Here is a 25335-nt window from a genome sequence, read left to right as displayed (position 1 = left end):
GCGAGACTCTGTCTAAAAAAAAAAAAAAAAAAAAAAAAAAAAAATCACGCCTGTAATCCTAGCACTTTGGGAGGCCAAGGCAGGAAGATCTCTTGAGGTCAGGAGTTCAAGACCAGCCTGATCAACATGGTGAAATCCCATCTCTACTGAAAAATACAAAAATTAGCCAGGGGTGGTGGTGCATGCCTGTAATCCCAGTTACTCAGGAGGCTGAGGCAGGAGAATCACTTGAACCCGGGAGGCAGAGGTTACAGTGAGCCGAGATCGCGCCATTGCAGCCTGGGCAATAAGAGCAAAACTTCATCTCAAAAAACCAAACAAACAAAAACTTCACTTTGAATCTTTTTGATTGTCATATCTATTCTGTAAGTGAAGGCCTCTATAAGCCTATAAGGTACCCAGTTGCAAATTAGTAACTAATGCCTACTTGGCCCAAAAGTGAATCAGAAAATGATGCCTCTTCAGGTCTATGCCCGAGCCCCATTTGACTATCCACAGATCACTTTTTTGGAGGGAAAGGGAGTCAGGGGTGGAGGGGTAGAAGTCACCTGTTAATCCTGGCAGATCCAGCCATGCCAAGCACATAAATGAAGAGCAGAACCAAGGTGGATTCTCATCCCTACTTGAGCCCTTGACCAGGCTGCACAATAACACAGAGGCCCTAACTTAGGTTTTGAGTCAATGTCCACAGGCCCATTTTCTGTAGCTACTTGTAGTATGCTAACATGCTGGCACAGAAGTTAGTGATAATATTTACTGTGACGGTGATGGTGATGGTGCCACCAATAAAACTTGTCAGCTGAGGACCCTTGCTCTGGACCACTTAAAGAGGGCTGATTTTGCATGAGATGAAATAACTTAGAAACACAGAGGATAAAGTGGTCCATAGGGTTAGTAAGGTGGAGGAGGGTGACTAAGTCATGAAAGATGTACAGTGCAGACAGAAGAATGTTTTTAAAATGATTCTAAATAGTTTGCCAGAGCAGACTGCTGAAGTTGAGGACGAATGTTTGCACCCTGCAGAGAATGCTGCACTCTAGAGTTTCACAGTGCAAGATGACCTGACTTTTATAGCGGGCAGGAAGGTCTGGGAGGCCTTGCTTTGGACTTAGGAAGAAGTAAGCAAGCTGAGTAGCCAGGATGCTGGTGATGAGCATTCATTTGTCCAAAGGAGAAAGACAAAACCAGGAGGTGGCCTGGAGATTTCCAAGAGAGAGAAAATCCAAAGCTGCCTGGAATATGCATGGCAGAACCCTAAACAGATTGGAAAGGGGAGGAGAAAAGGTCATGGCAAAGTCAAGGATGCCTAGAGCTCCCTGCCTGGGGAAAGGATGGATGGCTGTGTTTTAGCTGCCAAGACAACAAGCCTCAATGGCAGGCAGAGAGGCTACAGAGTCCCTCTCTGGGAGTCTCCTGCCCTCAGTTGTGCAGCACAGGCAGGTCTTCTTCCACTGGAAAGTACAATATGCTGCTCTGCTACTGGAGGTGTGTTTATCACTGAAAAGACTCACCCGCAAGTATACTGGACTGCAGTAGGCTGCAATCATGCTACAGAAACATAATTCTCAGCATTGTTAATGGAAATAAAAATACCTGCAACACCTAATTGGAACCCATTCATAGGAAAGATAAATAAAAACATTCTAAACTTCAGCATTATGCACAACTTTTTGAATCCAGAGAATGTTACAGCAGAGATCTACCTTCCTGGTTGAGAGTGTACTACATATTTTCCTTTGGAAACTGAAGGTACTACATATAAATTTGAAAACATATATTTCTTCAAAGTATTAATTTTTAAAGCGGCCAAAATTGCTAACAACCAGGGAAAGTACCAATTTATAATTTATGTTCTTGGCATATAGTATATATTATGAATTTGCATGCATATTAAATGCAAATAACCAGAAGAGCATAACATTAAGGCTTCAAATTTATATGTGCAAAAGACAGTAAATTCTAACATTAAAATTCTTCCCAGAAAATATTAACTCCCCACATCCCCTGTGACTGTCACATAGTCAGCTGAGCAGCCTCACTACAGAACTTTAGTCAATAACCTTGTTCAATGAAAATGTGCATTTCCCGTACCACTCTGCTTACCAGGCAAAGAAGACAAGACCATTTGGCACCATGTGGGACAGGGGTAAGGTGCCAACATGGCCCAGCTTTTCAAACAAATTATCTAACAATCTGACAGAAAAAAAAAATCAGTAAAAATGCCACCATTGAACCACTAACAGAATCTTTACTCCCTTATAAAGATTACAACAGTAGGGAAATGAAGCAAAATGCAGCTGACTCTGCTCTTTCTGCTACCGTAAAAATATGAGATTTGTGATGGCAAAATCATCGGAGTCAACCTGACTGGGCTAGAGTGCTCAGTTCTTTAGTCCAAAACTAGTCTAGATGTTGCTGTAAAAGTATTTGATAGATGGAATTAACATCTATAACCAGTTAACTTTAGCTACAGGAGGTCACCCATGATCATGTGGATGGGCCTCATCTAATCAGTTGAAGGCCTTAAGAGCAAAAACTGAGTTTCCGAGAGAAGGAGTTCTCCCTCAAGACTGTAACATAGACATCCTGCCTAAGTTTCCAGCCTGCTAACTTGCCCTATGCATTTCATACTCAAGGCTATAACATCAACTCTTGCCTGAGTTTTCAGACTGCTGGCCTGCCCTATGATTTTTGGACTTACCAACACCCACATTTGCATGAGCCAATTCCTTAAAATAAATCTCCAGATAAATACATGTTTATGTATCTACGATATAGAGAGAAAGATTCTGTCTAGTGAACACTGATACAGGATTCAAAGGGATTTTCAGTGTAGAACTAAAATAGTGCACAGTATTATAATGCATTCTGGTGGATGTGTACGTGCTGGTTGATCTTGATTGCAATGTAAAAATTAATGTATTCTTTGTTTAAATAATGCTACTGTCTTGCAGTGCAGAATTTACTGGAAGATTTCCTTCTTGATATCCATTTAAGGCATTTCCATAGTCAACCCTAAGACAGATAAGGGTGAATTTTATTTGTAAAAGAAAAGGGGCTCATGATAATCTTTCTGGTGACTGAGCCCAAAAGTTTTGGGGCTCAGCTTGCTGCATTTATATTGTGAATTCTCTGTGGGTCCTAAGTCTTGAGAGATGGAACTATACCTTCATTTTTATGTATAATCTGAAAACACTAATCAGACCATTTACTCCAATGAAGCAAGTATCCATTTAAATTTAGATCGAACAATTCCATAAATTCCATGGAGTTTAGTGCCACTCCAACCACTCTGTTTCTTTTTGTTCCTTGGCCTTTTCATGAAGCATCTCACGGTATTTGCCTCCACACCTCTGCTCCTCCCTTTCTTCACTCCGTGACACAGAATGCTCATCCGTACACTCAGACCCCACTGCTGTGTTCACTGATGATCCCCAGACCTACGCTTCCTTCCCCGACCTGTAATTCCTATCACGCTCCTTATTTATTGCTGTCTGGATGATCTTCTGGGAATGGGAGGGGCAAGGGCTACAGTCATAGCACATCCAAAAGAGAAATGATCAGTTTACCAAAGTTCTATGTTTCGCAAACTGTTCCATGTCCACTGTTCCACAGCTTGTAAGCTGGGAAAAGAACCGACCTGTTACACAAGGCATTTGGACATTCACTGGATAATCTTCTGGTCACTTTGCTTTTTGTTTTTTTGGACTGTTAAATATGGGAGTTGTTCTCCAAGACAGCAATCCAGCCTTGACTTACACTGTCTATAACTTATCTTTTTCTTCTGTCTTCTCTATCAGTCCTGTCATCAAGTCCAATTCCTTCTCCTTCTCACTCTTCTGCAGTCCTTCTTAGCATGCACCAACTGTCTTCCTCCTCTCTGAGCTATTTTATAACACAGCAACAATCATCTACCCAAATGTCATGTTGATCATGTCACTTGTTGCCAAATGTTCCAAATGTTTCCTCTTGATTTAAATTTCAACCCCAGATCTACAAGTCCACAGCTGACTCCCTTGATGCTCCTCTTCCTCGCTGTGGTCTGCAACCTGCCTCACTGCTCCCCACACTCCCTTGCTCTCCAAGGCTCACTGTACCCTCTGTTCTCCACATAGCAGAACGAACTCTTTGCTCTCATTACCTCTCCCCTTAATACGTTCCTGTTCTGGAAAAGTTCAAGAGCTGGTGGTTTCCTTGATTCCTCCTTCCAAATAACTAGTTCACTATGGTTTTCCCACCATTCTTGATTCGGGGATCATAAGGTTTGGGCTCACATTCAGAATATCCTGAGGCAAAACAGTAGTAACTATGTGAGTAATCACTGTCTTGACCTCATCCAAAAGACCCCTAGTTTTGCCTTTTCTCAAAATGATGTCTCAAATAAGAAACCTCTCAAAAATTTAAATTTCTTCTTGGTGAATTAGATATATAAACTTATCCAAGCAAGTATTATTATGCATGTGTTTCAGAATACATTTCCCATTGTGATTTATGCCCATGTTACATATAGTTATGGAAGTATTTTTAGAAAATTGTTTTTTAAATATTTAATAGCCATTAAAAGAGTAAAATAATAGTCCGCTGCTTATAGAACAGAGAGATGCCATTCTAGTACTTTTGCAAGTATTTGTAATTGTAATCAGTAACGCGGGCAGAAAGAATGCCAGCGTTTTTCAATCATCACTGGCAAAAATGTAAATTTTTTAAAATTAAGACTTTAAAGATCACCTGCATTAATCTTCTGCTAATGCAAGCTGGGACTATTTCCTAGGATTCTGAGTGGTTTAACATCATCAAGACATGTCACAGGCTTCATCCAAATTATTTAATTCCTACCATACATTATGCTGAGCCTCTCAGAAGATGAATCAGGAAGAGACAACGTAAGTGTTTAGAGAACAAAAGGAAAAATGAAGCATAGAGACCTCAAGCTAAAAGTATGAACCCTTGAGAGGGTTTTAAGGACATACTATAGGACTTAAAAAATGAGAACAAATCAGCAGGCCCATTAACTGTGCAGCAAATTAAAGCACCATTGTTTCCAATTTCAGCCTTGAATCTGGAGGGCACCAAATAGACCACACTCTCAGTACCCTCTGTGAAAGAACCATATTCTCTGCTATGTATTCTTAAGTGCCTTTCTATTTTTTTCCAGCTAATTTATCAGTTTCCCACCTCTTCTCCTAAATCATTATTACAAACTTCCCCAGGAACATGTTAAAGGGACAACAGGAAAATAATCAATTAAAGTTTCAAAACACAATCTATATTTATCATGAATTTCAACTTCTCTTTTTCCTTGTATTAAAAAATGAAGCTTGCTATCTTCAGATTTATATTCCTTTTATCTTAATCCTTGGGGTAAAGTACGGCATGTGAATAATCCACAAACTAGCCTCTGCATTTAAGAAGTAGACCACAGTCCACAGCTGTATATATTTTGTCATCTCATCTTGCAAAAACAAAGTTGAAAGCGGCTCTGTCCAATGTTTTGAGAGGGCAAAAGGTCTGGAAGATCCAATAAGACTACACAAGAGATTTTTAAAAATTAGTTTTTATTTAAACCAATTTATTCATAATATAGTCTCAACTATTAAATAGGACTAGGCCCAGAGATAACTGCTTTCAATTCTTTAAGTAATTATTTTGGAATTTGTTTCCACATGTGGACATCAGAGCTTCCCAACTGGTACGTGCTGGCACACTATTGTGCAAAGAATTGATCCCAGGTATGCAATGAGGTATGGATGTCTCTCAGCCTCAGGGAATCAGGTGGGGTTCTGAGGTAGCAGGTGCCAGGGCAGATCACACCTGGCCATCAGCTTCCTCAAGGTACAAAGGCATAGTCCTCATGGCTCTGCTGAGAGGCACTAGAAACATCCATGGACACCCACGTCAACAGGCTGCTGCAGAAAGCACCCCTTCATTTTGTGCAGAAGCAGTCCATGTAGCCGCTGGAGAAGGTTTCATTCCAGGTTAGAAAGCACAGCTGGTTGAAAGTGGAGCTCTAGAAAGGTGTGGGCAGAAGGGCCTGGTAGGCAAAGCTACACGTGATAGCCCCCCAGATTCTGCGTATACATACCAGGTATTTCTTTCCAGTTGAGTCAAATGTCCTCTTTTACCGGCATCCAAGCTACCTGTGGAGTGACTGCTCTAACAATAAACACACACTTTATAAATTCGGGCCTCATTATTATTTTTAATTACTTCACAGGAAAAAAATTAGTTGAACTGGAAATCTGTTGGAATTATCAGAGGATTGCATTTGTCTAGCAAAGAAGAAAGCTAAAACTATTAAGGTTTTTAAAGATAACTCTAACTTTTACAGAATATGAAATGGTGGTGAAATGGCTTGTTTTTTTAAAAATCACTACTTGTGTAATATCTCATTGACAATGATTAACAAGAATTTGAAGAGAGAATCATTAAGATATTGATCAAGAATTGTGTTCAGCCATTTCAGGCATATAAGAAATATAAAAAGTTATGTTTATGAAAGCAAGCTCAGGTTTTTCATTGAAAAATCTGAAAATATTTTATTTGAAGTTCTATATCTACTTAATATTCTACAAATGAATGTCTCCAGCTTCCTACCTTATCTAGTATCATCTTCTAGGCATGCCATACTAAAGACGAAAATTTATATGCACTGATTTAAATGACATGTTTCTCTTACTACTCTTAGTTTTTCAATTTCAGGTATTACTGATTGACCTCCCAATGAGGAAGATGAGGGTTAGGTTTGTTACCACACACACGCATGCCTCATGTTTCCATCCTCTGAGAATAATTCTGGTTGTGTTCAATATCCATATTTACGTTCTTAGAATCATGTAGTGTTCTATGATTATATCTCATTTTCTTGCTTTTTGTCTTCCTTGGAATTGATCATTGTTATATTTCATTTGTGTTAGTTTCCTATGTACTTATCATGATGCTATCCTCAAAGCCTCCCCAAGATCTGTAAATCCCCTCTCAGCGCAAACACATTAGATGTTTAATCAATTTTACCATCTTGAAGAACTCTCTCCTGAACCCCTCTACCTACTGCAATTTAGATCAGTTGATCACTAGCCCAGCGCACAGCTGCTGAGATCTCTTTTACCATCACCTGTGAATTCTTTTCGCCTCGCTCTTGTGTTGGTCCCATCTCTGGGATACTAGGTCTTTCTTTTTATTAGTTTACCGTGTCATTTATTGGACCACATTCTAGTGTTGTAAAGTTTCATGATCATCTATTGTTATTCCCTTTTAATCAGGACACTTCTGTTTTTGAGAAATTTTGTTGAATTATTCCTTTGATGGTTTTCTATCCTCCATTTTCTATATTCTTTCAATCTGGTGTACTATTTTTGGATGTATGAACCAATCCTCTAAGCTTCTTATTTTTTCTATGTTATTTTCTATTCTTTCTCCTTTTACTACGCTTTCTGGAAATTTTCCCTAATTTCACCTCCTAACCCTCATAAATTTTGTTGTGTTTCATGGTGATAATATCATGCCTTATCTGTCTGGAGATACCAATGATTTCTTTTTTCAGATTTATTCTTCTGGCCGAGCGCTGTGGCTCACACCTGTAATCCCAGCATTTTGGGAGGCAGAGGTGGGTGGATCATTTGAGGCCAGGAGTTCAAGACCAGCCTGGCCAACATGGTGAAACCCCATCTCTACTAAAAATACAAAAATAAGCCAGGTGGTAGTGGCACGCGCCTGTAATCCCAGCTACTAGGGAGGCTGAGGTGGGAGAATCGCTTGAGCCTGGGAGGCAGAGATTGTGGCGAGCCGAGATCACGCCACTGCACTCCAGCCTGGACGACAGAGTGAAACCCTGTCTTAAAAATAAAATAAAATAAAAAACAAATAAATAAATAGATTTATTCTTCCTATTAAGGTTGTTTCCTCCAAGTTGCTTTTTTTGTTTGCATGCTTTAGTTTTTGTCTCTCATGATATCAGACATTTCCTTAAATGTCTCACGACCCTTGGCTGTCTGCGATATTTAAGGGCAGGGCACTAGAAGGTCCACAGAAAGGTTGGGAGTGTGGTTGGTTGTTGATAAAGGATTTATTTTAGAATTGTTCTGGCTAGGCCTTTCCTTGAGGGAATCTCTGATATCAGTATCCTTGAGTTCTTTTTTTAGGTTAGAGTGCCAGGGATGTTTCCTGGAGTTTCCTGTAGGAAAGGTATCCTTAGCTGCCTGTAGGCTAAGGAACAGAGAACAGAAGGTATTGTCATTCTTCGGAGTTGATAAATCAGTGTAATCCACAATCCATCTGATTTCAGGACCATATTATACCACTTTTAACCTTTCCTGATACTTCTCAATCCAGAAACCTTCTGTTTTACCATCTCTATAGAAAACATAATCTTCATCCCTCTACTGGAATAGAGGAGCAGTTTCCTCCTTGTATAAAGTTAGGAAGCAGATCTGAACTTTCAACCAATACTTCTCAACTGTATCTTCACTCTCCCCTCCAGGGGTTCTTGTTCCTGAGTTTTTGCAGGGTTCATCAGTATAATTTGGGTTACCTCTTTCCTTTCTCCTCTGCCAGATTAAAACTTCACTTTCTCAGGTCTGCTAAGTTAGCACTCATCCATCTATATCCCAAACCCCAAAATGCTGTAACTGTTGCCCTATTTCTTTGCTCTCATTGGTGTGTGCCTTTTAAAATAAAAACCCCTTAAACATCATTTTAATGAAGTTTCAAGAAGGGTCAGGAACTAACACATGTATTTATCCTTAATCTGAAAACTATCAGTCAGTCTTTACCCTTTTGCATTGACATTGAAGTGGGGATTACTCTTTTTTGTTCCCCCAAAAACATTAAGCCAAGGCTCAATGTTCAGGAGGAACAGGAAGTAGAGAAAATAGTACTTTTTGGATTTAGATGAAACTGAATTTAATAACTGCATGCTCTTATAAGCTATATCACTGCCCTAACAAGGTATTAGACATTGTGGGAAATAAAAATATGTCTCTGTTTCAAAACAGTCTCTAAAAATTCTCAAAAAGATGAATGATTAAACAGGTCCTTGAATTGATAATTAACCTAAAAGAGAGTATTCAGAGAGAAAAATCACCAGGCAAGGAAGAATGCTAAAAGGCAAACTCAGTGGAGGAAAAAGCACCTTAAACTGCATTTTGAAAAATAAGTGTTACAGGTATTTCTTCTGCAGAGCTTGCATAATGTGTATTAGGTCTAAAGTGATCAATCGATTGGGGAATATGATTTATTTTATGCATACTAGGACTCCTGGCATAAGGAAAAAAAAGCTCCTCTGCTTACAACATAGCTGCTAAGGTCTTTATTCTCCATTTCTCACAATAGTGGATCATTAAGATGTTGAAACAATTTTTTAAAATACCAGCTTGGTTCACTACAATCTTATAAAAAGAGATACAATAAAATGCATGTTTTCGTGATATTCAGGTTTTAAAGTTATACTTTTACAGAGATAGAAAATACCATTATTATTTAAATAACTTCAGGTAAAACAACTTTGTTTATTGTGCCCCTGCAAACCTCAAGTCCTCAACACTATTTATGCCCCTGAAATAATTGTCTTTATAGCACAGCTTTTGATAATGTGCAGCTTTAAGGACTATATTGCCTGGAGCAGAACTGACTTTAATTGGATGGATATAGATATGAGAGGAAGGATTCAATGCAGAACACTGTGTGCATTGCAAAATGGGATGACAGAATGAAGAGACGAATCTGTCTTCCCCATAGGGTCTGGGCAGGAGGCTGGTAGAAGTTAAGTACGGACGGGTGTCTGGACAAGTCTGAACACACATGCTTTCAAAGTCAAGTAGTGGGGAATGAACTCTAAAGTACAATGAGCCCACAATTTTGTAGACAACGAAGAGACATTGACGTTTTCTGAATAGAGAGTAATGTTGTTAAAATGATATTTCAAAAAATGTAATCTGCCAATACTATATAGGGCAGGAAGTCTGGTCACAGAAAACAGTTAAGACACTAAATAATACAGAGATCCAAAGTCATGTGAAGCTGGCCTGTACTCCTTGGCAGTAAAAATGTGAGAGAACTTGCTTCAGAGCAAGAATCAATAAAAATGAGGAATCTACATTTACAGTACTATAGATATAGGCAGTCCAGTAAAAGAAATGGGACTGAATTAGGACTGATAAAAGGACTTACACTGAAGCAGTTTTTAAATTAAATCCGTGATATCATTTGGTTTTCAATTCAAGAAACATTTACTGAGTATCTACTATATGCAAGGCATACAGTCTTTTCTCATCATTTGTCTCATTATCTTAGAAGCCAAATGTAAAAAATTCCAGTTAATTGATTTCACAGACTGATTGATGTTCTTCTGTAAGAACAACAGATTGATTTTTTTTTCTTTTTATAGACAGCAATACTAATTCTTCCATCATGTCCTTCTCTTTCTTGCACATAGTCCTATCGACTTCGGGGCCAACTCAATACAAAAGCAGAAGAAACGCATTAGGAGAACAAGGTCCATTAGGCCCAATATTGCCTCAATTACTTTAATTCCATTATTCCTGTTCATATTACTTCTTTAATCAATAACTCTTTTCAGTTTTTCATGTTTACCCTTTTCAAAATCACAAGTAATAGGATTACAGTCTTTTGAGCTCAGTAGCAACAGAGTTTCATAAATATATTTCTGAATTTGTGATTGTCTCCAGATCTGCAACTGAGAAGTCTTAAATTGAATCAAGTTTTCCAGAGGCCATTTTATTTAATAATGCAGAGCATCTTCATGCAATATAGGTGCTTTTCCCGGTTATTCCATTTGTCACTCACTGTCAAAGACAATCACACATGCTGAATGGCTTTCTAAGTATCTCCTTCCCATGTCTAAACCTTTGGGCAGTTTAACTGATTTTCAATTGCATCTTTTTCTGTACATATTTCTGCCTTTTGTTTAATGTAATCCTTCTACCTTGACTGACAATTATTCTTCCTCTAAGAGTTTCATCTGGACATTATGTTAACTATACCCCTTCCAGATGACAATTAATCAATCCCCTCAGTTCTACCTCTGCAGCAGCCTTTCAAATTAAAGGAACTCCGTTTTCCTCTACCGTTTTAACAAACATCCATGCAATGTCTACTATTAATACATGCAAGAAGCTGCACTTCCAGCATACATAGGATACATGATAGGTATATGCCCTTCCCTTCAACATGTGGATAGTCTAAGAATGTTACAAAAATAACTTGTGGCATATGAGAAGCATGCGAAGATTGCAATATGCAGAGTATTCAAAGTTCTGGAATTCACAAGAGGTAAAATCATTCATGAGTAAAGAAAAGTTTTCACAAAGGATATGAATTTCAGTGAGGTCTTAAAGGAGGATTTTGAAAATGGAATCTGAGAAAGTAACAAATTCTGTGTGAAAAGCAAAGCAGGCAAATCTAGTGGAGGAAATGATTCAATGGAGTAAATTAAAGAGAGAAAATGCTTGACTTCCCTTTGGAAGCAGTGAGACCAGGACAAGGGTCATAAAGAAAGAGTTTGGCAGGATATAAGCACTATTTCATATAGCCATTCTCCCTGCAAGGAGCAGGATGAACTGAAGACATACAAAAGAAGGCTCAACAATGTGTCAAAGGACCTTACAGATTTGATTTCTGCCTTCCTATAGAATCTCATCCAGCCCTATATCCCTCTTCACACTTTATGCTCCAGCAATACCTAAACAGCATGGAATACACAAACTTGCCCTGCCTCCTCATACCTCTCTGCTAATCTCCCCTCTGTTTCCTTTAGAATGGTCTCTCTCTACCACTCATCTACTACCAATTTCCATTCAAAGACAATCTTCTCTATAAAGTATTTCCTAATTGTCCCAAGCCAATTTAGTTGCTCTGTTTCCTATATAAAAAGTATACTTAGTTTTATAGCTCCATCATAATCATGCAAAAATCATTGCTATCTCCCATATAAATTATAATATACTTGATACTATGCCCAGAACAATTTTTTGCACATGTCAAAAGGGTACTACATGAATGAATGAATGAATGAATGAATGAATGAACAAACGAATGAACAAACCAAACAGAATGGTCATATGAACAAGCAAGAAAAAGGTAAGAAATTCTTGGAAAGAATAATCGTAGATTTAAAAAAAGGAAAGTAAAAATATCAAAGAATTACAGAAATTTGACAGAACTTAGTGGTAACTAAACGTAGATGAAAGAGAATTCCAAGCTTCTGAGTTCCCTGCCAAAAGCCACTGCTCTTCTTCATCATTTTTATATTACCAGCTCATAAGCACTTAACATAAGCTCATGATTTAAATGAAACAAAGAAGGAACCGTCAGAGGGAGAGGCAGAAGATCCTACAGAAAGCAGATATTAAGATTCTTATTTTAATTGATTTGTGTACAAAAATTTTTTGAAAAATGTTGATAGAATCTTGAAGTATAATTTGTTTAATTAAAATACTTTCCATAATATAATAATTACATTCTAATGTCAGAGATCTAAGAAAAACTTACCTGTTAATTATTAACTAAAAGGACATCAGAATCATTTTTCTTATTTGCCCCTTTTTAAAATTAGAGTTTAACAAGTTAGCAAATTATTATCAAGTAGATGAGAATCTTATAGCTGAGTTTTCAGAAATGTAAGATTAGTGAAATGAGAGAATGCAAAATGGAGTAAAGACAAAGCAATAATAATAAAACTCGTTTTCCATGTTCAAGGCACCCGAGGTTTTATTTCTGGATTATTTTCTCTTTAATAACAGAGAAGTGTTAGGTACACATAAGATAACTTAATTATTAAAATAAGACTTATTGGGATATTATAATTATTGTAGTGCACACTGCAGAGTACTTCACTGGCTATTCTGGGACAGCTGAATTACCAGAATATAATCGCTCAGCAGGCCCTACCTGCAGCCAGCAAGGGCTGGCTCACCATCACTCGGTTTGATCACTGTATAACCAAAACGAATTAACGGTTTCAATTTTAATGAAACCCTATAGACATGCCCACAAGCCACACTAGGAGAGTTCACATGAAAAGTTATGGGAGACCTCTAATCAAAGGTAGTAAGCTCTTGCATAAAATGGAAAAGAAAAGTAAGCAAGGGAGACACAGGATGAAGTTATACATCTGTACCTGGCATTTGGTAGAACTGTGCCTACATGCATCACACATGCCATAAATATTCGCTGTTTGATTTACCAATTTTCTTAGGACTAATGTCAGTGTGAAAAATGCTAAAATGAATTTTTATTTTCATTTTCATTTTCTACTGCCTGTCATCATCTTATAAATCCACTGCTGTCTAAGCCAATGCTATCAGTTGGCCATGGGACAGCCTGCAGCCCCACCCCCAGGAACACAAAAGCTCCTGTGGGGCTGGAAAAGCTTGTAAGTAAATGATTCCACCCTGCCTGCAGCTCAGAGTTCCTGGAGGCCTGGGCCTGACCCACACAGTCAATCTCTAGACATTGGCCTGCCTGCTCGCAGCAGCTCCACGCAGCACTAATCCAGGGGCTTAAGTGAATTTGCAGGGCTCCTAAAGATGCCTACCTCGCTCCTAGGAGGAGATCTGCCCCTGGACTTTCACTCGTCTCAGCAGGAGGCTCCGTTTTGCTATTAAAAAGGTAATCCTTTCCTGGAAGTAACAGTAGGCATGGCTAGAAAGCACTACCCCAAGAGGAAATAAAGGGTTTCCCAAATAAGCATCTCTAAAGAACAGATCATTTAAGTGCTACCTTGAGACCAGTATCCCAATAATTTATCAACACCCAAATCTGAACACTCAAAAGATAACTTGTAATAATGTTGAGCTAAGGAAGCATAAAGAAGGAAGAAGACACGATTAGGGCAGATCTATTTCAGGATAGCATTTAGAGATTAAAGCCAGAGAACAGAACGTTAAATTTAATAAGTGCAAAGCGATGCAGCTGGAAAGAAAGAATGGCCTGGCTAAGTATGATTTAAATGGTATTGAATTAGCTGGAAAGATATCTTGATGTACTGATAGAAGCAGCATGTAAATTGGCAGTTCAACCTGCGATGCCAACAGACACAGCCGTACCAGCTCACACAAAGGGCTATATTTTATACAAACCCCACTTGCTACTACTTTGAAAGGAAAACTCTTATCTCATTTATGAGGTTGTTTAGCCTGAATTATCCTGAAGGCAAGAGTTCCCTGAGGACAAATGCCAGCATAATACCTGCCCACCTCTGGTCACTGCACTTTGCTTTGTCAAATTAAATTTGGCCATGGCCTTTATGGTCCTTGCCATTCACTAATTCAACAAATATTAAGCAGCAGGCACCATGCTAGAAGCTTTAGGGGTATCTAGAGGAATTCATTTCAAGCATGCCTTAAATATATTACTGACTCGGTTCCAGACCATTACAATAAAGCAAGTCACACAAACTTTTTGGTTTGCCAGTTATGTTTACACTATACTATGCTCTATTAAGTGTGCAATAGCATTATATCTAAAAAACAATGAACACACCTTAATTTAGAAATCCATTATTGCTAAAACAGTGTTGATACAGGAACACAGTGTGAGCATGTGCTGTTGGGAAAATGGTGCCGATAGACTTGCTGGATGCAGGGTTGCCACAAACCTTCAATTTGTAAAAAAAAAAAAAAAAAAATAGTATCTGCAAAGCTCAATAAAACCAAGTGAAATAAAATGAGGTATGCCTATACCCACATAGTGCTGTCGGCTGAATTACGTACCCCAAAAAGATGCTACAATCTAAATCCCTCATACATATGAATGTGACATTTTTAGAAAGACTCCTTGCAGATGATTGAGTTAAGTTAAGATCATTAGGGTGAGCCCTAATCCAATATGACTGGTGTCCTCACAAAAAGGAAACCTGGACATAAACACAGACACACATGTAGGGAAGTCAGTGGAAAGACACGGGGAGAATGCCATCTATAAGTCAAGGAATGCCCAAGCCTGCCAGAAGGTAGAAGAAAGGCCTAGGACAGATTCTCCCTCACGGCCTAGAAGGAACCAACCCTGCTGACACCTGGACTTTGGACTTCTAGAATCCAGAACTGTGAAACAATAGATTTCTATTGTGTAAGCCAGCCAGTTTGTGGTGCTTTGTTAAGGCAGTCAGATGAAACTAATACAGACCAGGTCACAAAAGAAGCAAGCCCAATAACAAAATTGCCATGGTCATCAGAACTCCTAGCGTGGGTCTATCTACGGAAGCTTTGGCTCAGTTAATGGGTCCAGGTTCGGTCAGGACAATAGATCACCATCATCTACATCAGTTCTATAAAGGGCATCAAAGAAAAAGATGGCTCATATCCTAAGGAGAGACTAACCCAATGGAGACTATTTAATCCTCTAAGAAGATGATTAGAAAGAAACAGAAGCAATAAAGGTTAATGGAAAATTAATCTCAGTGACCTGTTTGGGCAAATCAAAGTTGTGAGACATGCACTTATTTCAAAAGAAAATGCAAAGAAAATTTAGAAGGATAACTTTAGATAAGGGGACAGAGATAAGACTTTAATTAGGAGTCTTCAACATTCATGTATTTACATAAATGTTGAAAGATAAAGCCTTCATGATAAGGTGATAAAGATGAACAATGATAGTACCTTTACATAACCTCTGTAGAAGTTGGAAAGAGATTTCAAGTGACCAGTCCTATTTCCTTGCTGGCTGTTTAGAGGCCCTGTTGTAGGTACTTTGTAAATCCTCCCCCAAATGCATGTGAGTTCACTGAGATCTTCTGCCACAGGCCCTCTGAACCCCAGATATAACGAAGACGCACATTAGAGGATGATGCCAGAGGTATAATTAAACTATATCCCTTCCCATATGGTGACAACCAACCTGCTTGTTATTTGTGGTACACATACCATCCCTTTACCTGAGCATGGTGAGCTCTCTCTCCTCCACATATTATAAATATGATATCATGCTGGCAGCAAAGGACCTGTAAAATAAAGGCCATCTTGTTAGAAAAAACTTCAAACATCAATTTCAGAGAGCTGACTGAACATATATATGTAAGCAGATGCAAGGTTTCGCCTGCAAAGTTCGAGCTGAACATTGCCCTTTCCATTTCTGGCCATTGCAATTGAATGCCCTTGGAGAAGGTCTCTGCATGATGCTAACTTGGTAACAATCAATAAATGTGAAGGTCTCATCATAAACAAAGCCTTCAAACTGTCAATCTTTCAAAGAGTTATTTCTGCCTTAAAAGTAGTCTTCGTTGCTAAAGTAGCTACACTAAAGCCAGTGCTAGGGCCAGGGCCTCCCAAATCTAAGAAAGCCCAAATAAATAAAGCTGTGTATTAATTAAGGGCAGTACAATCTAAAATGTCATTCAAAAGCAGTTTCAGGGGTTGACTGGTATCAGATGTACTGTTTTTAAGTGTGAGAAATTCTTGCAAGTTTCCAAATTGAAATAAGAGTTACACATTTACAAGCTTTCTCTCAGGAAATTTGTTGTTCTTCAAACTATAAAGTACACCTAGATATTTTCATAGGATAAATCCCAATTTTATTTTCTAGAAAGTATTTTAAAGCCTTGTTACTCAGAGTGTGGTCCACGGGCAGCAAAATCAGCCTCACCAGTGAGCTTGAAGTGCTGAATCTGAGAACCCACCTGAGACCTACTGCAACAGAATCTGCATTTTAACAAGATCCTCAGATAATCCCTATGCACATGAAAGTCTGAGAAGCATGGTTTTAAAGTGCCTTATGCATCAGGCCTGTGAGTCCGAGAATCATAAGAAATAGGTTGCCCCAAACTTCAAGACCATCCTCTGATATCTAAAACTTAATGGAATCACAATTTCTCTATTATAGTTGCATGAATCTGGAACCAAATACTCTTTTTTTTTTTTTTAATACTTTAAGTTCTAGGGTACATGTGCACAACGTGCAGGTTTGTTACATATGTATACATGTGCCATGTTGGTGTGCTGCACCCACTAACTCGTCATTTACATTAGGTGTATCTCCTAATGCTATCCCTCCTCATTCCCCCCTCCCTACAATAGGACCTGGTGTGTGATGATCCCCTTCCTGTGTCCAAGTGATCTCATTGTGGTACCAAATATTCTAGTAAAGACTCTCCAGAAACACCTTACATCTGGCTAAATCTCTTTTCTTTCCAGAACATGTCGACTAACTGTAAACAGGTATCTAAAAGCATAGCCAAATTTAGAGGTATGTTACACTCTAAAGACCAGCATCTGTAGACATCCAAGATAGACATTATTTGTCCCATAACTAGGTGCTCGGTAGTAACTAATACTGTGTAAAGAGCCTCAAAGTGGAAGGATAAAAATTACCACATGACATGATAGATCTAACAGGGAAAGGTCAGCACAAGAAGCCAGGGGCAGGGGAAGGTACTGGTACACACTTAGAAAGTACCTGACGCAGGTGGGAAATACTGGGAAGGTTTCCTGAGCTGAGTCTTGAAAAAGGATGAGGAAAGATCTTTCAAGAAGCAGTCTGCCTACAGGTATAGTGAGTGTGGCCTTAGGTTAGGGCAGGTCACTAGACCAGCAAGGAGACAACTACCTTATTTCAAAAAAACATCAAAATGTGATTTTACCGAGTTTTTTCAGCTTCTTTAATATTTGTATGCATGAGCTATAAATGTGACAGCCCTTAGGAACATGTCTCTTCCCTTTCAACTCTCTGACAAGACAAGGAGGAAGAGCAAACATCAAACACAAGATGCACTACTCAGAAGTCGGCTGCAAACTGCAAGGGGGCAGGAATAGCAGAACTTTACCTCCACATTTGCTATTTGATCACACAGAGTGTCAATGAAACTGCAACCAGCAATACGGGTACCATAAAGAGAATCACATTAATACAAAAGTCAGGAAAATGTCTTCAGCAAGGGACACTGGCTATTTGGCAGATGCCCTGCTGGGAGTAACTGAAGGCTCTCAGTGTGACCAAAGTATGCACTCCCCTCTCTGAGCCCCTCTCTTCTTCCTGAATTTAAATAGTTCTTATACCATCTCCTTCCCCCTCACTTATTCTTGCGATTTCTCTGACTCATTTTCCTTCTCCCTCACTATCTCCAAGTGCCCTCCTATCTCTAATTCAACTCCCTTCTTTTCCCTTTCAACCTGCCCATTTTTCCACCCCTTCCTTTTGTGAGAAGAAGGAGCTAAGAGAGAGAAGGAAGGACAACCAAACATATTTTTTCCTTTTTTTCTTTGCTCTTTTCCCTTTTCTTCACCAATATCCCCACATTTTTATTTCCCTCTTCTATCCTCTCTTTTCTTTCCTGGAATCAAATCTCTGTTATCAGTATATATATACCTGTCTTCCCAAGCATCGAGCTTAGAAATGATAGGAAAATGGCTCGACTCCTCTACTGCTCCATTGTAATTCTTGGGAGTTCTCGGATTCTCCTAACCCACTGCCAGGTCAATGATTGAGAGAGAAAAGAAAAACTTTCAAAACCTAGCATTTTCTTAGCATTTCCTAAAATGTAAAACAATTCTGGAGTATTCGGCTGCTGTACTGAAAAGGGATAAAGATGTAAAACATACTAGGTGAAAGGTTTCATTCTATCCCTGGTTCTCCCTAAGAGTATTTCCCTCCAACCCACCATGAAACCAACCCTTTTGTTACTCTTATTCCTCTTTGTGCATATCCCCAAAACCCTCCTGGAATGACTGAAACATGCTTCATTACCAGTAAGAGCCAGATAAATGACAAGGCAGGAATTAACAGAGTGCTTCTTTACAATGACACAGTGTAGCACACAAAGAGCCTCTATTATGCCCCATCAGGAAGCCTTACAAGTTACAGCTTAATAAATATATGAAGATTATCATAATATAGAAAACATCTGGTACCACTTCCCACATAAAATGCACTTATGGAGAACTCTACTGAGTAGGCTGTGATATGCCAATCTTGCACATAGTCTTTGAAATGCAGAAAAGCAATTTGGCTTCCTTTAGGTATTTCACTCCTTATTTTCAACATACGAACTATCAACAAAACTTTACAGGCAAATCTGATTTCCCAATCTTTCTATCCCAGCCCCTAGATACCATATATGCCCCTGAAATAGAGTACATATTCCCAAAATATTTGCTGAATGAAAGAGTTAACTAGTCAAACAATCACTGGCCAGTCAACATAAGGCTTAAGACACAACTGAATTAAGTATTTGAAGGAAAATAGGGCCGGGAGTGGTGGCTCATGCCTGTAATCCCAGCACTTTGGGAGGCTGAGGCAGGTGGATCACTCGAGGTCAGGAGTTCGAGACCAACCTAGCCAACATGGTGAAACCCCACTTCCACTAAAAATACAAAAATTAGCTAGCATGCCTGTAATCCCAGCTACTCGGGAGGCTGAGGCAGGAGAATCGCTTGAGCCTAGGAAGTGGAGGTTGTAGTGAGCCAAGATCGCAACACTGCAGTCCAGCCTGGGTGACAGAGTGAGAGTCCATCTCAAACAACAACAACAACAAAAACAAAAAAACAAAACAAAACAAAAAAAAAACAGTATTTGAAGGAAAATATCACACAATAATAGGTTTTGAAAATTTCCTCTAGATTTTTGGCATCGACATCTGATATGATTTGGCTCTGTGTCCCCACCCAAATCTCATCTCAAATTGTAATCCCCACAAGTTGAGGGAGGGAAGTGACTGGATTAAGGGGGTGGTTTCCCCCATGCTGTTCTCATGACAGTAAGATCTCATGAGATCTGACGGTTTTATAAGGCAGTTTTCCCTGCTCTCGCATGCTCTCTCTCTCGCCTGCTGCCATGTAAGACATGCCTGCTCCCCCTTCCACCATGATTCTAAGTTTCCTAAGGCTTCCCCAGCCATGCAGAACTGTCAGTCAAGTAAACCTCCTTTGTTTATAGATTAGCCAGTCTCAGTATCTTTATAGCAGTGTGGGAATGGACTAATACATCATCTAATTGTAAGGTGAATATAGGGTCTTGGATGCAACTCACCTCTAAGAACTAGAATGAAAAGAGGTGCTGCTTTGGGCAGAGACACTGAGCAGTCAGATGCGTCAACATCCTAACAGCAAATGAATAAATGGAAAACTCTAGAAAGCAAACAAAAGTTCTCAAAAACCATAGCAGCCTAGAATAAATTAGTCAATCCCTCTGTTTGTTCCCATGATACTCTCTATACATACCCCATTAATACTGAAGGTCTCATTACACCATTACATTTCTTCAAAGGTTTCTGAGTCACACTGGGAAGTGAGGACCTGATCACAGCCCACTAAAATTTCTTAGGCAAGCCAAAAAGAAACCTCCAGAATAGATCTGCTCTACAGATCAGGAAAGGGATTGGAACCCTATTTTGCAGAAGGGGAAGAGGAGACATGATAAGTTGAACTGTGTCTGGATAGAGCTCAAGGATCCCTGTCTCTCTGGATTCACCTCTGAATTCAGGGACTGGGTTAGCAGTTCCCCAAGAAAGACATGGCAAGTCACTCCATTTCAATCACCCAAGAGTTTAGTGGAAGAGCCAGCAGAGGAAATTTGTTATATCTTGCTCTAAATCCCTTAATAATTTTAAAAATATGTTTTATTAAATATCATCAATAGTGTTCCAGATATTGGAATCTACTTTGATTAAAAAACTATGAGATTCATACCACTGACAACATTGGACTGAGATCATCACCCCTCCAGAAAAGACATATTTAGAAACCGACGCAATCTATCATAGAGAGAGCGAGCTTCCTGTTAACTTTCAATTCCATTGCCCCCACAGACTTGAGCCAGTTTTAACAAACACCCTGCACTGACATCTGAAAAGGATTTGACCCTTTTAAGAAAAAAATATAGACATTTCTACGATATATGTATTTTAGTGTAACTCCAACCCAAAGTAAAGTACTTTGTAAAAACTTTGGTATTTACTAAAGTAAATTTAATAGTAAATTTACTAAAGTAACGTAAAGCCTTGGTAAATTTCTCCTACTTTATTACCATGAGATAATATTTCCTTTAACCAATCCTATTTCTCCACAACTATCCACTTTTTCATCACCTAGCATAAAAATAAACAAGTTTAACCATTTCATCAGGTCTTTATGTCCATATAAAGGCTTCTTTGTCATGTACAATTTATATTAAATAAATTTGTATGCTTTTCTCTTGTTAATTTTTTTTAAGAGGGGCATCAGCCACAAACTTAGGATGAATGAGGAAAATATATTTTCTCCTTCTACACCATTTTAAAGCAATGCCTAGATACTGCTCATATTATATCTGCATATAGTGAGACTTAGATTTGTTACCATTCAACAAACAGGGGTTCTAATAATAAGGAATTAGAGAAAAGGTAAAATGTTCTAATCTTTTCCCCTTAAATTTCACTTTGAGATTTCCAACATAAATTTCCTACTTATATAAAAACCACCACTCTATGATTTCAGTCCAGTAAATCTGATTTCATGCTTATTTCATTTCCAGAAAGAAAAAAATAGTTGCATTTGCCATCTGAATTCACTACCTACAGTTCTACACTATGGTTTTGTACTGGCGCATTGAATGACAGTAAAAAGTAGGGACAAAAAAGTCTGTTACCTCCCAAAGCCATCTGAGTGCCTTCTCACCCTGCAAATCACATGTCGTACCTTTTCCAGATTCTTTCTTTAGTTTCATCAGTACATCAGCATCTTTCAGTTTCTTCTATTCTCATCTCAATAAGCTATGGCTTACAGGAAAGATAAACCTATTGTTTTAAAAAGCAGCTTTTTAAAAACCTGCTTCCTTCCACAATATTTTTTTTGCATGTGTGTATATATATATACATGTTCGATTCTCATATGATTTCCAAATTAGAATTCAAGTTCAAATGATCAAATCATGCATACAAAACAAGATCTATAAAATTAAAACAGATGGATGGAGGACCCCTTACCACCACTTCTACCATATCCCTGACACATACAACCCACCCAGAGGATCCACTTTTCAGTCCCTAAGTGCAGCCAAGCCCTCCACTAAACAAAGCTCTTCCTGACAGAGGGACTGCCTCTATAAGAGATCACCACATATTTTCGTAGTTTACAAGGATAAAGCAATTACAGCTTCAGTCGTTCATGAATAAAGCCTCTTTAACATTTTAATGAGAACATTAACTCAGCTTCACTTGGTTTGGCCTCTCTAGAAAGTCTGTTAGCCTAAGAGAAAGTTTCTTTAAAAACCAGTAATGAAATTGAGGCCTCTCTGTGCCCTACGGGGCATAACTGGGCCACAAACACTGGCTAGACTATTTCTCTCCTGAAGTAGCCTATATTTTTTGATAAGACTACAGTTTGGTAAATGAAAGAAGGCATCTGAAGAAATACCTTTCTCTCTGCAGTATTTGTGTGCTTGTGTGTGCTCACTCATTTTATATCTGACTTGTCTCCTAATTCGCTTTTTATGTTATACACAGCTTTGAGTACAATGTGTGACTCAAAAAATGTTAAATCATACTTTTCTGAAATTTTCCCTTAATCATTTTCTACTGCCTCTGTTCTCTCTTGCAGCGTGACTGATTCCCACCAAGGCTAGCAAACTTCCATTTGCCCAGAGACCCATTAAATTCAGCAGAAAACCAGCAGAGCTTCAGAAGCCAAAGGTGAACAAGAAATAATTCCCAGACTCAGTGACTTAACATGAATTTCTGCCTCTTCTCTGGACAAAACCTAAAGCAGAGTGAAAGAGTTTGTCACCTTAAGAGTAAAGCTAAAAAGAACGAATGTCCAAGTGACCCATACATTTAACCCTTCAAATGTCTGCTGAATATGTATTATGCAGCAGGAATTGTTCTAGGTGCTGGGGATACAAGCCAGGAACAAGACAAGACTCTCACTCCCGTGGAGCTAAAGTTCTAATGGGAAAGGCAGGCATAAACCAAAAAGAGAATGTCAGAGTGCAACAGGCGCTAGGAAGAAAATGCAACAGGGTGATGAGATGTTAGATAAATATGGGGGAAATTTAAAGCCAAACAGAGCAAAGAGCTACAGCAAAAACCTCAAGGAATAACCTTAAAAGCACATTGCTAAGTGAAAGAAGTCAGTCGGAAAAGGCCGCATACTGTGCTATTCCAACTACATGACATTGAGGGGAAACTCAAACTGTGGAGACAATGAAAATATCACTGGCTGCCAGGGGTTGCGGGGGAGGGAAGGGAGGGAGGAATAGGCAGAGGGCAGAAATTTTAAGGGCAGTGAAACTATCCTGTATGATACTACAAGAGTGGATACATGTCATTATACGTTTATCCAAACCCATAGAATGTACAATACCAGGAACAAAATCTAATGCAAATGATGAACTTTGGATGACAATGATGTGTCATTACAGGTTCACGGATTGTAACAAATGTAGCACTCTGGTGAGGGATGTGGGTTGTGGGGAGCTATATGGTAAATCTCTGTACATTCCACTAAATCTTACTGCCAACCTAAAACTGTCCCCCAAAATGCAGCCTATTTTTAAAATCCTTAAAGTATGAAAGAATGCGGTGAGCTGAAGAACCCAAGAGCCCAGCTTGACTAAAGCACAGTGAACAAGGTAACCAGTAGAGTGGCGAGAGTAAGCCTGGCATGCCATGGTTAGAAGTTTGAATTTCATTCTAAAAGCACCAAGAAGCCACTGAATAGTTTCAAGTAGGGCTTGTCATTATGTATTCTACATTTTTGAAAGGTCACTCAGGCTGCTGTATGGAAAATGGATCAAAGGCAATCAACAGAGGCTGATGATGGTGGTCTAGTCTACGGTAGTAGCAACAGAGCAGTAGAAGTAGATGGATTTGAAAGCGGAGCTGACAGGATTGGTGATGGACAGACTGGATGTAGGGGATAAAGGAGAAAGAGGAATCAAAGATGATTTCTGAATGAGAGGAGAGACCATGAACTGAGATGGGGAAGACCCCAGCCACAAAGACCACACAAGGTGCCATGTGCCATGGTACAGATCTCTGGAAGCAGTGGGAATGTTCAGTCCTCCAAGGGAAATCAAGTTCAGCTTGCTTGATCTCTGCCTCAGCTTGAGTAGCAAATGTGTGTGTGTACACACATATACACACATATCTGCACATATACATGGACATATGTAAACAAGTATGTCTTAATACTGTTTTCGAAATTCAAAGCAAGTTTTAAATCATGTCAGCAATCTTTCGAAGAACAGAGAGGCAGGGTTGTTATTCTTGTCCCAATTAACATGCAAGGAAGCTGATGGCAAATAAGGTGAAAGGTCTTCCGAAGGTAGCACAGCAAGCAGTCAGCAGCGCTGAAAGGCGGGGCCCGGCTTCCTTTCAGGACTCCCTGCCGTACATCATGCCCTCTGCCTATCATCTGGAGTGTGCGGGCACCCTGCAAGCACTGTCCTCAGTGTGACAACATCATCGGAGGAGGTAAGGGTGGGGGTGCTGCTCCCTCACCCGTGTCATTTTCTTTTTGCTCATCCCATCGCAGGTGCTATTTTAATAATCCATAAAGTGTGGCTGATAAAGCCAAAAGATCGTTAACACCAAGGCAAACTCTACAGAGAACAAATGAAATATTAAGCTATATTGTGGCATAGATTTTTAGACAGACATTTAGATTATGAACCACAAGGCGTCTACTGCACAAGCTCTCCAGAAATCCTTCTGAGGGCTGCACAGGTGGAGATTCCTTGTGAATGGAAGAAACACTCATGCCCAGGAATCACAGGCCTATCAGTAGCCTCACCTGGAATTCTTCATCTAGTCTTTAGGTTGCTCAAAGAACATCAAAAGCACTGCACACATTTTAGGAAAAGAGAAAAACAAAAACACTAGAACCAAAGAGTTCACAGGAGGTCTGGTCTTTGTAATATGACTTAAAGGAATACAATTTATCTAGATGAAATCACCACTAAAATAAGTCAGATCATATTTAAAGACACATGCTAGGGGCAGGACTGGGAAGCCTGGACACACTGTTTAGTCTGTATACTACCTGTACAAGTTTTAAAATTACACTTTCGTTTTTCATCTCTCAGGCTCTCCCTCAGAGCTGTGAGGACTCCCACCTCATATTTAGAAGTCTGAAAGAGAAACAGTGAAGGGGTGTCCGCCTCTGTGTTTGTCCCTGTGAGTCATACATTTTCTGTTCCTACTAAACGTGGGTTGGTTGTTTTCTAGTTGATTTGCAGACTTCCTCTCTGCTGCTTTTCTCTAATAATATTTTTCCAAAGGACTCCTACCTTGCAAGCACAGTCCCCCTAAGGAGCAACAGGCAATTATGCACGATCACAGTGGTCACAGTTACTGGGGCCTGAAATAACTGGACTGAGAACACCCACAGAAAGGGGTTCAGGGAAAAGAAGTTTGAG

At 39.2% G+C, this 25335-nt stretch overlaps 1 protein-coding gene across 3 annotated transcripts in view; it reads right to left on the bottom strand.

Annotated features, from left to right (window-relative positions):
* ENOX1 (ecto-NOX disulfide-thiol exchanger 1) overlaps nucleotides 1-25335 on the bottom strand; it is a 587079-nt gene that overhangs the window by 456149 nt on the left and 105595 nt on the right. For 2 of the 3 annotated variants that reach the window (XM_030922273.1, XM_030922275.1), the window contains exon 2: nucleotides 15887-15952. The exons of the other annotated variant lie outside the window; for it this stretch is intronic. The gene's annotated coding sequence lies outside the window, so the exon portion shown is untranslated. The remainder of the gene's footprint in view (nucleotides 1-15886; nucleotides 15953-25335) is intronic. 3 annotated transcript variants of the gene reach the window in all.

Source organism: Rhinopithecus roxellana, chromosome 18 (genome assembly GCF_007565055.1).
Source record: "Rhinopithecus roxellana isolate Shanxi Qingling chromosome 18, ASM756505v1, whole genome shotgun sequence".
NCBI classification, from domain to species: Eukaryota; Metazoa; Chordata; class Mammalia; order Primates; family Cercopithecidae; genus Rhinopithecus; species Rhinopithecus roxellana.
This window is presented reverse-complemented; position numbering and strand designations above follow the sequence as displayed.